At 45.5% G+C, this 12,645-nt stretch overlaps 1 long non-coding RNA gene across 1 annotated transcript in view; it reads right to left on the bottom strand.

Annotated features, from left to right (window-relative positions):
• The window catches only part of LOC144695094 (uncharacterized), a 50,550-nt gene extending 48,898 nt beyond the window's left edge, over positions 1–1,652 (bottom strand). The window contains exons 1-2 of the long non-coding RNA XR_013579862.1: positions 1,497–1,652; positions 1,060–1,329 (exon numbers count right to left, since the gene is read on the bottom strand). This is a non-coding gene — a long non-coding RNA (uncharacterized LOC144695094). The remainder of the gene's footprint in view (positions 1–1,059; positions 1,330–1,496) is intronic.
• Positions 1,653–12,645: the final 10,993 nt, after the last annotated feature.

Here is a 12,645-nt window from a genome sequence, read left to right as displayed (position 1 = left end):
CTCATAATCTTGTGCACCTTGATCAGGTCGCCCCTCAGTCTTCTCTGCTCCAACGAAAACAATCCAAGTCTATCCAACCTCTTTTCATAACTTAAATGTTTCATCCCAGGCAACATCCTGGTGAATCTCCTCTGCACCCCCTCCAGTGCAACCACATCCTTCCTATAATGTGGCAACCAGAACTGCACACAGTACTCCAGCTGTGGCCTCACCAAGGTTCTCTACCACTCCAACATGACCTCCCTACTTTTGTAATCTATGCCTCAATTGATAAAGGCAAGTGTCCCATGTGCCTTTTTCACCAACCCACTAACATGCCCCTCTGCCTTCAGAGATCAATGGACACACACGCCAAGGTCCCTTTGTTCCTCAGAACTTCCTGGCGTCATGCCGTTCATTGAATACTTCCTTGTCAAAATACTCCTTCCAAAGTGTATCACTTCACGCTTTTCAGAGTTAAATTCCATCTGCCACTTATCTGCCCATTTGACCATCCCGTCTATATCTTCTTGTAGCCCAAGACACTCCACCTCACTGTTAACTACCTGGCCAATCTTTGTGTCATCACTAATCCTACCCCCCACATAGTCATCTATGTTGTTTATATAAATGATGAATAATAGGGGACCCAGCACAGATCCCTGTGGTACGCCACTGGACACTGGCTTCCAGTCACTAAAGCATCCTTCTGTCATCACCCTCTGTCTCCTACAACTAAGCCAATTTTGAATCCACCTTATCAAATTACCCTGTATTCCATGTGTATTTGCCTTCTTTATAAGTCTCCCATGTGGGACCTTGTCAAAGGCTTTGCTGAAATCCATATAAACTACATCAACTACACTACCCTTATCTACACACCTGGTTACCTCCTCAAAAATTTCAATCAAATTTGTTAGGCATGACCCCACTCTGACAAAGCCATGCTGACCATCTCTGATCAAACCTTGCCTCTCCAAGTGGAGATAGATTTTCTCCTTCAGAATTTTCTCCAATAGTCTGACTCCTTAGACTAATTGCCTAACTTTGGAGGAAGGGAAACAAAGCTACAATACTCACCTGCCAATCAACCGGAAGTGGAAAATGTTTTAGTTGTCGAGCAATATGATCGGCACAGTCTTGGAGGATCGAAGGACCTGTTCCTGTGCTGTACTTTTCTTTGTTCTTTAGAACTCACAGCCTTCTTATGATGTTAGGAGTTGATATTTTCTTCTTTCTCTTGCTTCAGTGATCTGTCTGCTTTACGTGTGCTGCTCACTCCTCCTAGTCTGCTTCAGAGATTCTGACCTGCCGTCCACTCCTTCCAGGCTACTTCACAGTGATCCTGACCTGCTTCACACTCCTCCCAGTCTGTTTCACAGTGATTCTGACCTGCTTCACACTCCTCCCAGTCTGTTTCACAGTGATCCTGACCTGATTCATACTCTCCTAGTCTGCTTCACCATGATTCTGACCTGCTTCACACTTCACCTGGTCTGTTTCACACTGATCCTGACCTGATTCATACTCTCCTAGTCTGCTTCACCATGATCCTGACCTGCTTCACACTTCACCTGGTCTGTTTCACAGTGATCCTGACCTGCTGCCCATTCCTCCCGGTCTGCTTCACATTGACCCTGACCTGCTTCACACTCTTCCTGATGTGCTTCACAGTGATCCTGACCTGCTTCACATTGCTCTTGGTCTGCTTCACAGTGACCCTGACCTGCTTCACAGTCCTCCCGGCCCGCTTCACAGTGCTCCTGTCCTGCTTCACACTCCACCCAGTCCAGTTCACAGTGATCCTGACCCATTTCACACTCCTTCCGGTCTGCTTCACAGTGATCCTGACCAGCTTCATTTCACACTCCTCCCAGTCTCAGATTCCAGTTTAATGTGGTTTAGTCATCATTAAAGTTCTCTTTTGTGTTAATGTTCTTCTTGTCGCTAGGGATGTTTAAAACAGATATTTTCCTTCAGCTTCCTTTTCATTTGTCTAGATCTTTATATCCCTAATGCTCCCACATCCCAAATTTGGGAGCCCATATGACACATCACTCCCCAGTAGTGTTACATACCATTGCTGCAACCTATCACCTAACTACGTGTAACCAGAGACATCTCTGCTGCCACATTCCTCTGTAAACTGAGCTTTAAAAAAATTCCAGGAAATAAAATTAACTGCATAATTAACTTTACAGGCAGTAGATGATTAGCTGCGTTAGGAGCCTTATTACATCCAATTAAAGGAGCCTGTTGGCTTCCAGGCTCCCCCACCAGCGGGGACAAGTTTAAGTGCTTGGAGGTGGGCATCGGGCAACGTGGCAGCTTTCCAGCGATCCTGAAAGGTCTGCCCTGCCCGCCTGGGTGTGAGAGCAGTCACAGGATGTCCTATAGAGGGGTCTGCCTGTCACCTGAGAACCACCCCCACCCACAGTGTTGGCCTGGCTGCAAGAGGCACTTCTTTAATACATGAGTTCAAAAAATTTGAAAGAGCATGCCTCCATGTCGAGGGCCCTCTAGATTTGAGAACCCACTTGCTATCCTTAATTGGACAAACAACCTGTCACCATGATAATTGAGGAGGGGGGAGGGGGTACTGTTGTAATAATCCCAATTAGTCACTGTTTACACCTGGGGGTGTAAATAGCCCTGACCTCTGCTCCCGCCCCCGGAGAGAATATTCAGTTGCAGGTGTCATACTGTCACATGCAAATTTCTGTGGCACGCTCAACAGGAAAAGAAAGCCAATGATTTCCATTGTAAAGAAAAATAATTCCCCACCTACAGAAAATACTTTCTACTTCCGCTTCAAGGCAGTAATTTTTTTTTAAATTACAATAAAATCAAAAACAGTGTACTTGTGGTTCATTCTTAACCACCCTCTGAAATGACCTAGCAAGACAATCAGTTGTATCAAACCTTTACAAAGTCCACAAAAAGCAATGAAACCGGATGGATCACCCGGCATTGACCTAGGCACCAGAAACAACAATGGCAAACCCAGCCATATCGATCCTACAAAGTCCTCCTTATGAATGTTTAGGGGCTTGTGCCAAAATTGGGAGAGCTGTCCCACAATCTAGTCAAGCAACAGATTGATGTAGTCATACTCATGGGAATCATACCTTACAGTCCTGAGTATGTCCTGTCCACCAGGGATGGCTGCGCAGTGGTATATAGTTGGGGGGCAGTTGCCCTAGGAGTTCTCAACATCGACTCTGGACCCCATGAAGTCTCATGTCACGTGGTCAAACATGGGCAAGGAAATCTACTGATGATTACCACATACTGCCCCCGTCAGCTGATGAATCAGTACTCCTCCATGTTGAACACCACTTGAAAGAAGCACTGAGGGTGGCAAGGGCACAGAATATACTCTTGATGGGGGACGTCAATGTCTATCATCAAGAGTGGCTCGGCAGCACCGAGCTGACAGAGTCCTAAAGGACATAGCTGCCAGACTGGGTCTGTGGTAGGTGGTGAGGGAACCTACAAGAAAGAAAAACATACTTGTCCTCATCCTCGACACTCTACCTTCCACAGATGCACTTGTTCATGACAATATCGGTAGGAGTGACCATTGCATAATCCTTGTGGATTTGAAATCGAGTCTTCACATTGAGCTTAGACACCGTCCTTTGTGTTGTGTGGCACTATCACTGTGCTAAATGGGATAGATTTTGAACAGACCTAGCAACTCAAAACTATGCATCCACAAGGCGCTGTGGGTCATCAGCATCAGCAGAATTGTACTCAACTACAATCTGTAACCTCATGGCCCGGCATATCCTCCAGTCTACCATTACCATCAAGCCAGGGGATCAACTCTGGTTCAATGAAGAGTGCAGGAGGGCATGCCAGGAGCAGCAACAGACATATCTAAAAATGAGGTATCAACCTGGTGAAGCTACAACACAGGACTGCTTACATGCCAAACACTGAAAGCAACATGCAATAGACACAGCTAGTGATCCCACAACCAACAGATCACATCTAAGCTCTGCAGTCCTGCCACATCCAGTTGTTACTGGTGGTGGACAATTAAACAACTAGCTGGAGGAGACAGCTCCACAAATATCCCCATCCTCAATGATGGGGGAGCCCAGCACATCAGTGCAAAAGATGAGGCTGCAACATTTGCAACAATCATCAGCCAGAGATTGGATAGGTTGGGGTTATTTTCCTTAGAACAAAGAAGGCAGAGAGGTGACTTGATTGAGGTGTACAAAATTATGAGGGGAATAGATAGAGTGGGCAGGATAAAATTGTTTCCCTTGATGGAGAATTCAAGAACCAGGATAAGTGGCAGAAGATGTAGGAGGGTTCATGAGGAAGAACTTTTTTACGCAGAGGGTAGTGGGTGTCTGGAATTTGCTGCCCAAGTTGGTGGTAGAGGCAGAAACTCTAAACTCTTTTAAAAAGTACCTGGATCTGCACCTAAAGTGCTGTAAGCTGCAAGGCTATGGGCCGGGTGCAGGAAGGTGGGATTAGAAAGGGCACCTGAGTGTCCTCGGGCTGGCATAGACAAGATGGGCCGAATGGCCTCCTTCTGTGCTGTAACTTTTCTATGGTTCTATGGTTCTAAGCTAGGCATCCTCCTGGGGTGCCCAGCATCACGGATGTCAGTCTTCAGCTAATTTCAAGAAATGGCTGAAGGCATTGAATACTGCAAAGGCTATGACAACATTCCAGCAACAGTACTGAAGATTAGTGCTTCAGAACTTGCTGCGCCCTTAGCCAAGCTACTTCAGTACAGCTACAACACTGTCATCTACCCGGCGATGTGGAAAACTGCCCAGGTATGTCCTGTCCACAAAAAGCAAGACAAATCCAACCTGGCCAATTACTCCCCCATCAGTCTACTCTTGATCATCATAAAATTGATGGAAGTGATTGTTGACAATGCTAATAAGTGGCACTTAGTCAGAAATAACCTGTTCACTGATGCTCAGTTTGGGTTCCGCCAGGGCCACTCAGCTCCTGACCTCATTACAGCTTTAGTCCAAACATGGACAAAAGAGGTGAACTCCAGAAGTGAGGTGTGAGTGACTGCCCTTGACATCAAGGCTGCCTTTGACCAAGTGTGGCATAAAGGGGCCTCAGCAAAATTGGACTCAATAGGAATCAGGGAGGAAACTCTCCGCTGGCTGGAGTCATACCTAGCACAAAGGAAGTTTGTTATGGTAATTGGAGGTCAATCATCTCAGTTCCAAGATATCATTGCAGGAGTTCCCCAAGGTAATGTCCTAGGCCCAATCAACTGCAGCTGCTTCATCAATGAGCTTTCCTCCATCATAAGGCCAGAAGTGGCAATGTGCAATTATCAGTGAACAATGTTCAGCACTGTTCGCAACTTCTTGGATACTGAAGCAGTCCATGTTCATATGCAGCAAGACCTGGACAATGTTCAGGCTTGGGCTGATAAGTGGCAAGTAACGTTTGCGCCACACAAGTACAATGATCATCTCCAACAAGAGACAATCCAACCATCTCCACTTGACATTCAATGTCATTACCATCGCTGAATCCCCCACTATCAACATCCTGGGGGTTACCAGTGACCAGAACCTGAACTGGACTAGCCATATAAATACTGTGGCTACACGAGCAGGTCAGAGGCTAGGAATTCTGCGTGAGTAACGCACCTTCTGACTCCCCAAACAAAGCCTGTGCACCATCTACAAGGCACAAGTCAAGCGTGTGATGGAATACTCTCCACTTGCCTAGATGAGTGCAGCTCCATCAACATTCAAGAAACTTGACACCATTCTGGACAAAGCAGCCCACTTGATTGGCACCGCATCCACCATCTCCAACATCTACTCCCTCCACCACCACCGCACAGTGGCAGCAGTGTGTACCATCTACAAGATGCATTGCAGCAATTCACCGGGGCACCTTCAATAGCACCTTCCAAACCCACTCTATCACCTAGGACAAGGGCAGCAGATGCATGGGAACACCACCACCTGGAAGTTCCCCTGAAAGCCACTCACCATCCTGACTTGGAATGAATTGCCATTCCTTCACTGTCGCTGGGAAAAATCCTGGAACTCCCTTCCAAACAACATGTACCTACACCACATGTACTGCAGCAGTTCAAGAAGGCAACTCACCATCATCTTCGCAAGGGCAATTAGGGATGGGAACAAAAATGCTGGCCTAGCCAGCGACATTCATGTCCCATGAAAGAATAAAAATAAACAGAAACTTCCAAATGACCTGAGAATCCTTCCGAAAACAATTAGCCTCAATGGCCCAAGAAGGTGCCGCATCACAGCTTGTAAAATATTATCATTATTGTTTGACTAATACCGACTATTTACAGAGTCTTCTGAAGCAAGTAAAACACAAACTTTTATTAGAACACATCCTACTGTGGTTACATCTTACACGAGATGCATGTGGCATCTGACTCCATCCAGTCCTTCTAGGATGCTTGACATTTTCCTCTAGATGATTTCTGGCACTGATGTGATGTTGAAGGGTAATGTGTTGAAGCAAAACCTCCCAAATAGAGTAATGAAGATTGGGGGCAACTAAGACTCTTCACCGAGAGTTAGTTGCCAAAAATCACTATTTGCACTTAATTTTGTGAAGATTGAGGTCTTTCCCAATTTAGCTAAGCTCTCATCCACAGATTTATGTTGTGTTAAACAGCTTTGTTCAGCTATGTAAGACCTACACAAGTACACAAGTTCTAATTGATCCATTAGACTTTGGCACTGAGACCATACCTGAGCACCAGCTTGTTGATTCTGTCACAGATAAAATAACCCCTTGCTTCAACATAGAACCATCTCCTTCTTTACCTTTGGCAAGAGTGGATCAGGAACCTTTCTGAGTGTACAAAGACACACTGGCTTTTTTTCTGGATGTAGAATTACATAGTACACTTTCTTCAGCTTTCCTAGTCCTGTGAACAGCTGTGGGAATTCAGCTCTGATGTTTTTGGACTGATCTTCTTGGCTTTTCAGTTCCTCTATTCTGCAAATCAAATTCAAGCTGTTGTGGGTTGCCTTGCTCAAAAGTGAGCAATTCTGATTCTGAAATACATACAACTTTTCTGTGATTTCTTTCTCTTAATATTGGAGAGTTACGTTCAGTTTCCTATGACCTTGAGTTCAATCCCTCCTGGCCTGTATAGTTATTTGCCTGATGGCTGAAGAAAGCTTCTCTCTAACCACGGTTCAGCATCAAAACTGCTGTACCTGTGTCTAACTTAAAGCATGTCTTGTTTCCCTCTACTCTGATATCAGCAGCTCAGTAACTTCTGGTTGATTCCTGGACCTCTCATAGAAAAGCATCTGAATGTCTTGTATATCATCCATTCCATAGATCTTGCCACATTTTGAAGGCTTCCCTTTGTGCATTTTCTGCTCAGACTTCTTGCTATGGCCCATTCTTCCTGCATAGATGGCATTCAGCCTATTTGGCAGGGCAATTTTTGCACCTGTGTTTTTCCCTGCCACACCAATTACAGTTAGTTGGGGCTGTTGATGAGCACTCTTACTGTCTCCCCTGCTTTTTCATGACCGCTTCTCTGCTTTTAAATTTAACATACTCGAAGGAGTCAGCTGCTTTTGGGATATGGTTGTCCCTGTCACCTCCGATCACCAATCAATTTTGCTGCCTGACCTCAGTTTGTCTGCTCAGTTAGATTGCCTTTGTTAAGGCTAAATCATCTCTCAACTGCAAGTGGTCAGACAAGACTTCATCCAACACTCTGTCCCTGATTAGCACATCTTTCAAGCAGTCATATTCACAGTTCTCTGCATGTCTATACAGTTCATTTATCAATGTATCCATGCTTTCTCCTTATTGTTGGGTATGCTTGCTAAATTTAGCCTGAACAACAATGTTATTCTTTCTCTGATTGAAGTACGTGCTTTGTGCTTTGATTTCTACCTCATACATGGCTTTTTTTCATCAATCTCCTGTCTGACTAGGATGTTGTCTGCACAGTCGCCCATTGCTTATAACAGTGTACTGATCTTCTCACTGCTCTCATTTGCAGCAAGGCCCAAGGCAGTGTGATATCTGGAAAATCTTCAGTACCAATTCAGCCATGCCTCTGCTTGGTTGAGGCCTGTGACCTGCTCGAAGCTTTCCATAAAGACAGAGACTTTTCCACAACTGTTCTTTCACTCGCTGCTGCCATATAATATTCTTGATATTGTTAGACTAATACCAAATATTTAAGGGGACTGCTGAGGTGGGTAAAATACTAATCTTTATTGGGACACATCTTACAGTGGCTTTTTCTTACCAAGAGGTTGTACAAAAGACAGTGCAAGATCTTGTGATGTTGCATCGTTTCCTGTGATAATGCACACAGAATCTGATTAGCATATTACAGTTAGAATTAACTTCTTATCCTTCACCTTAAAAGGGGCACTCCTTTAACAGACTTTCACACTTTAATGCCAGAATATTTTATTATTTATTGTATGGTATAATAGTGCAGCACCATTGAATAATGAAGCTTCTTCATCCAACAGAGGACGCTGGTGAGAAGTGACTGAAGCATTCTGGGAGAAGTCATCGCAGCCACCGCGATTCAGGAGGGAATCGAGGAGAAGGACTCTTGCACTCAACAGGAGGAAGGGCATCCAACAGAGGACGCTGGTGAGAAGTGACTGAAGCAATCTGGGAGAAGTCATCGAAGCCACCATGACTCAGGAGGGAATCAAGGAGGACCCACTGACAAAGAACGGAATAGCCCCAAACATTATATTGCTGTAGTGTTTCCATCCATCCCTCCTCCTCAAACTTAAAAAAAGAGAGACGAAGAGGCAGTGCCTTCAAGAGTGCACCAGATCTGCGAGGGATACTCTTCTGAAAGTGGATTTTAAAGAAAAAGCAACTGATTGGTGAGTAAATCCTGGGAGCAGACTCGGAGGGAGGAGCACTGGAGCGGTGAGTATAAATCTAGCTTACCTCGGGGATTCGCGGCCTTGTCTCCAGGGAGCAGACTCGGAGGGAGGAGCACCAGAGCAGTGACCTTGGGGCACAGAGTAACTGAAGCCAAAACTGAAAAAGTGATGTCACAGGAAAGTTGTGACCTGATTGGTTGGTAGGAAATCTGCACCAAATTTGAAAAAAAAACACTACAAAGCTAATTAATAAATTAATTATCTAAGTAGAGATGGCTGGGCAGGTGATGTGCTGTAGCTGTATGGTGTGGGAGCTGGCAGATCCCATTGCAAGCCACAGTGACCACATCTGCAGCAAGTGTTGGTTGCTGGAAGAACTCCAGCTCAGAATTGATGAGCTGGAGTCTGAGCTCCGGACGCTGCGGCACATCTGGGAGGGGGAGAGTTACCTGGATGCTTTGTATCAGGAGGCGGTCACACCCAGTAGATTAAGTACCTCAAGTCTGGTCAGTGGTCAGGGTCAGCAGGGTGTGACTGCAAGTGAGGCAGGTAGAGGGATCCTGTGTTCAGGAACAGAGGAGCCTCAGCTCTTGACCTTGTCCAACAGGTACGAGGTACTTGCTCCCTGTGTGGATGAGGAAGAGGGCTGTAGGGAGTATGAGCTGTATGAGCCAGCTGACCACGGCACCGTGGCACAGGAGGCCATTCAAGAGGGGGGAACAAAAGGCAAGTGGTAGTTGTAGGGGATTCTATAATTAGGGGAATTGATAGCTTCCTTTGTAAGCAGCATCGAGTGTCCCGCATGGTATGTTGCCTGCCCGGTTAGGGTGAGGGACATCTCTGACCGGCTTGAAAGGATATTGGAGAGGGAGGGGGAGGATCCAGTTGTTGTGATCCACGTCGGGACAGATAACATAGGTAAGACTAGGAAAGAGGACCTGTTTGGAGATTATCAGGAACTAGGAACGAAAATAAAGAACAGGTCCTCAAGGGTTATAATCTCCGGATTACTACCCAAGCCACATGCAAATTGGCATAGAGATGCGAGAATAAGGGAAGTAAACACCTGGCTAAAGGAGTGGTGCGGGAAAGAGGGGTTCCATTTCGTGGGGCACTGGCATCAGTATTGGAACAGGAGGGATCTGTAGCGTTGGGACGGTCTCCACCTGAACCGATCTGGGACTAATGTTCTAGCGAAAAGGGTAAATAGGGTGGTCAACAGGACTTTCAACTAGAAAGTGGGGGGGAGGGAAGGGTAAAACTCCAAGAAGTATGACTAATGGGAAACAAAGCAGCAGGTTAGCGTGTGGGGGAGAGGATTCAACTTCATGGAAAATTATGAAAAAACTGAAAAGAAAGGAGAGCCCAGGAGAGGCTATTAAAGTCTCCAGAACACAAAATAGGACAGAGTGTTTGGAAAGGACTAGGAATCTAACTTCAAGCACATCAGATAAAGGGACGACAATGAGAAAGGGGACGGGAAATACAGGACTGAAGGTGTTGTATCTGAATGCACGCAGTATAGGAAATAAGGTAAATGAGCTTGTGGCGCAGATTGAAATTGGCAGGTATGATGTGGGGGGCATTACGGAGACATAGCTGCAAGGGGATCAGGACTGGGAGCTAAATATCCAAGGATATACATCCTATCGAAAAGATAGGCAGGTTGGCAGAGAGGGTGGGGTTGCTTCGTTAGTAAGAAATGAAATTAAATCGATAGCAAGAATTGATGTAAAATTTGTGTGGATAGAGTTGAGGAACCGCAAAGGTAAAAAAACCATAATGGGAGTTATGTACAGGCCTCCGAACAGTAGTCAGGATGTGGGGCACAAGATACACCAGGAAATAGAAAAGGTATGTAAGAAAAGCAAGGTTATAGTGATCATGGGGGATTTCAATATGAAGGTAGACTCGGAACATCAGGTTGGTAGTGGATCCCAAGAAATGGAATTTGTGGAATGTCTATGAGATGGCTTTTGGAGCAGCTTGTGGTGGAGCCCATTAGGGAACAGGTAATTCTAGATTTAGTGATGTGTAATAAGGCAGATTTAATAAGGGAGCTTAAGGTGAAGGAACCCTTAGGAGGAAGTAACCTTAAAATGATAGAATTTACCCTGCAATTTGAGAGGAAAAAGCTGGAATCAGATGTAATGGTATTACAGTTGAATAAAGGCAACTACAGAGGCATGAGGGAGGAGTTGGCCAGAATTCACTGGGAGATGAGCCTAGCAGGAAAGACAGTGGAACAGCAATGGCAGGAGTTTCTGGGAGTAATTTGGGAGACATAGCAAAAATTCATCCCTAGGAAGAAGAAGCATACTAAAGGGAGGACGAGGCAACCATGGCTGACAAGGGAAGTCAGGGACGGCATAAAAGCTAAAGAGAAAGCATACAATGCGGTGAAGAGCAGTGGGAAACCAGGGCATTGGGAAGCCTACAAAGACCAACAGAGGACAACTAAAAAAGAAATAACGAGGGAGAAGATTAAATATGAGAGTAAACTAGCCAGTAATATAAAAAAGATTGCAAGAGATTTTTTAGATATATAAAGGATAAGAGAGAGGCAAAAGTGGACATTGGGCCGCTGGAAAATGACGCTGGAGAAGTAGTAGTGGGGAACAAAGAAGTGGCGGAGGAACTGAATAGGTACTTTGCGTCAGTCTTCACAGTGGAAGACATGAGTGACATCCCCAAAGTTCAAGCGAGTCGGGGGGCAGAGGTGAGTATGGTGGCCATTACCAAGGAGAAGGTGCTAGGAAAACTGAAAGGTCTGAAGGTGGATAAATCACCTGGACCAGATGGATTACACCCCAGAGTTCTGAAGGAGATAGCTGAAGAGATAGTGGAGGCTTTAGTGGTGATCTTTCAGGAATCACTCGAGTCAGGGAGCGTCCCAGAGGAATGGAAAATCGCTAATGTAGCCCCCCAGTTTAAGAAGGGAGTGAGGCAAAAGATGAGAAATTACAGGCCGATTAGCCTGACCTCAGTCGTTGGTAAGATTTTAGAGTCCATTATTAAGGATGAGATTTCAGAATACTTGGAAGTGCATGGTAAAATAGGGCAAAGTCAGCATGGTTTCATCAAGGGGAGGTCATGCCTGACAAATCTGTTCGAATTCTTTGAGGAGGTAACGAGTAGGTTAGACAAAGGAGAGCCAATGGATGTTATCTACTTGGACTTCCAGAAGGCCTTTGACAAAGTGCCACACAGCAGGCTGCACAGTAAAATAAGAGCCCATGGTGTTAGAGGCAAGGTACTAGCATGGATAGAAGATTGGCTGTCTGGCAGGAGGCAGAGAGTGGGGATATGGGGGTCCTTCTCAGGATGGCGGCCGGTGACTAGTGAAGTTCCGCAGGGGTCAGTGTTGGGACCACAACTTTTCACTTTATACATTAATGATCTAGATGAAGGAACTGAGGGCATCCTGGCTAAGTTTGTAGATGATACAAAGATAGGAGGATGGACAGGTGATATTGAGGAGGCAGGGAGGCTGCAGAAGGATTTGGACAGGTTAGGAGAATGGGCAAAGAAGTGGCAGATGGAATACAATGTGGGGAAGTGTGAGGTCATGCACTTTGGTAGGAAGAATAGAGGCATAGACTATTTTCTAAATGGGGAGAGAATTCAGAAATCTGGAGTGCAAAGGTACTTGGGAGTCCTAGTCCAGGATTCTCTTAAGGTTAACTTGCAGGTTGAGTCGGTAGTTAGGAAGGCAAATGCAATGTTGGCATTTATTTTGAGAGGACTAGAATATAAAAGCAGGGATGTGCTGCTGAGGCTTTCTAAG

The sequence above is a fragment of the Cetorhinus maximus genome, chromosome 20, assembly GCF_964194155.1.
Source record: "Cetorhinus maximus chromosome 20, sCetMax3.hap1.1, whole genome shotgun sequence".
NCBI lineage: Eukaryota > Metazoa > Chordata > Chondrichthyes > Lamniformes > Cetorhinidae > Cetorhinus > Cetorhinus maximus.
This window is presented reverse-complemented; position numbering and strand designations above follow the sequence as displayed.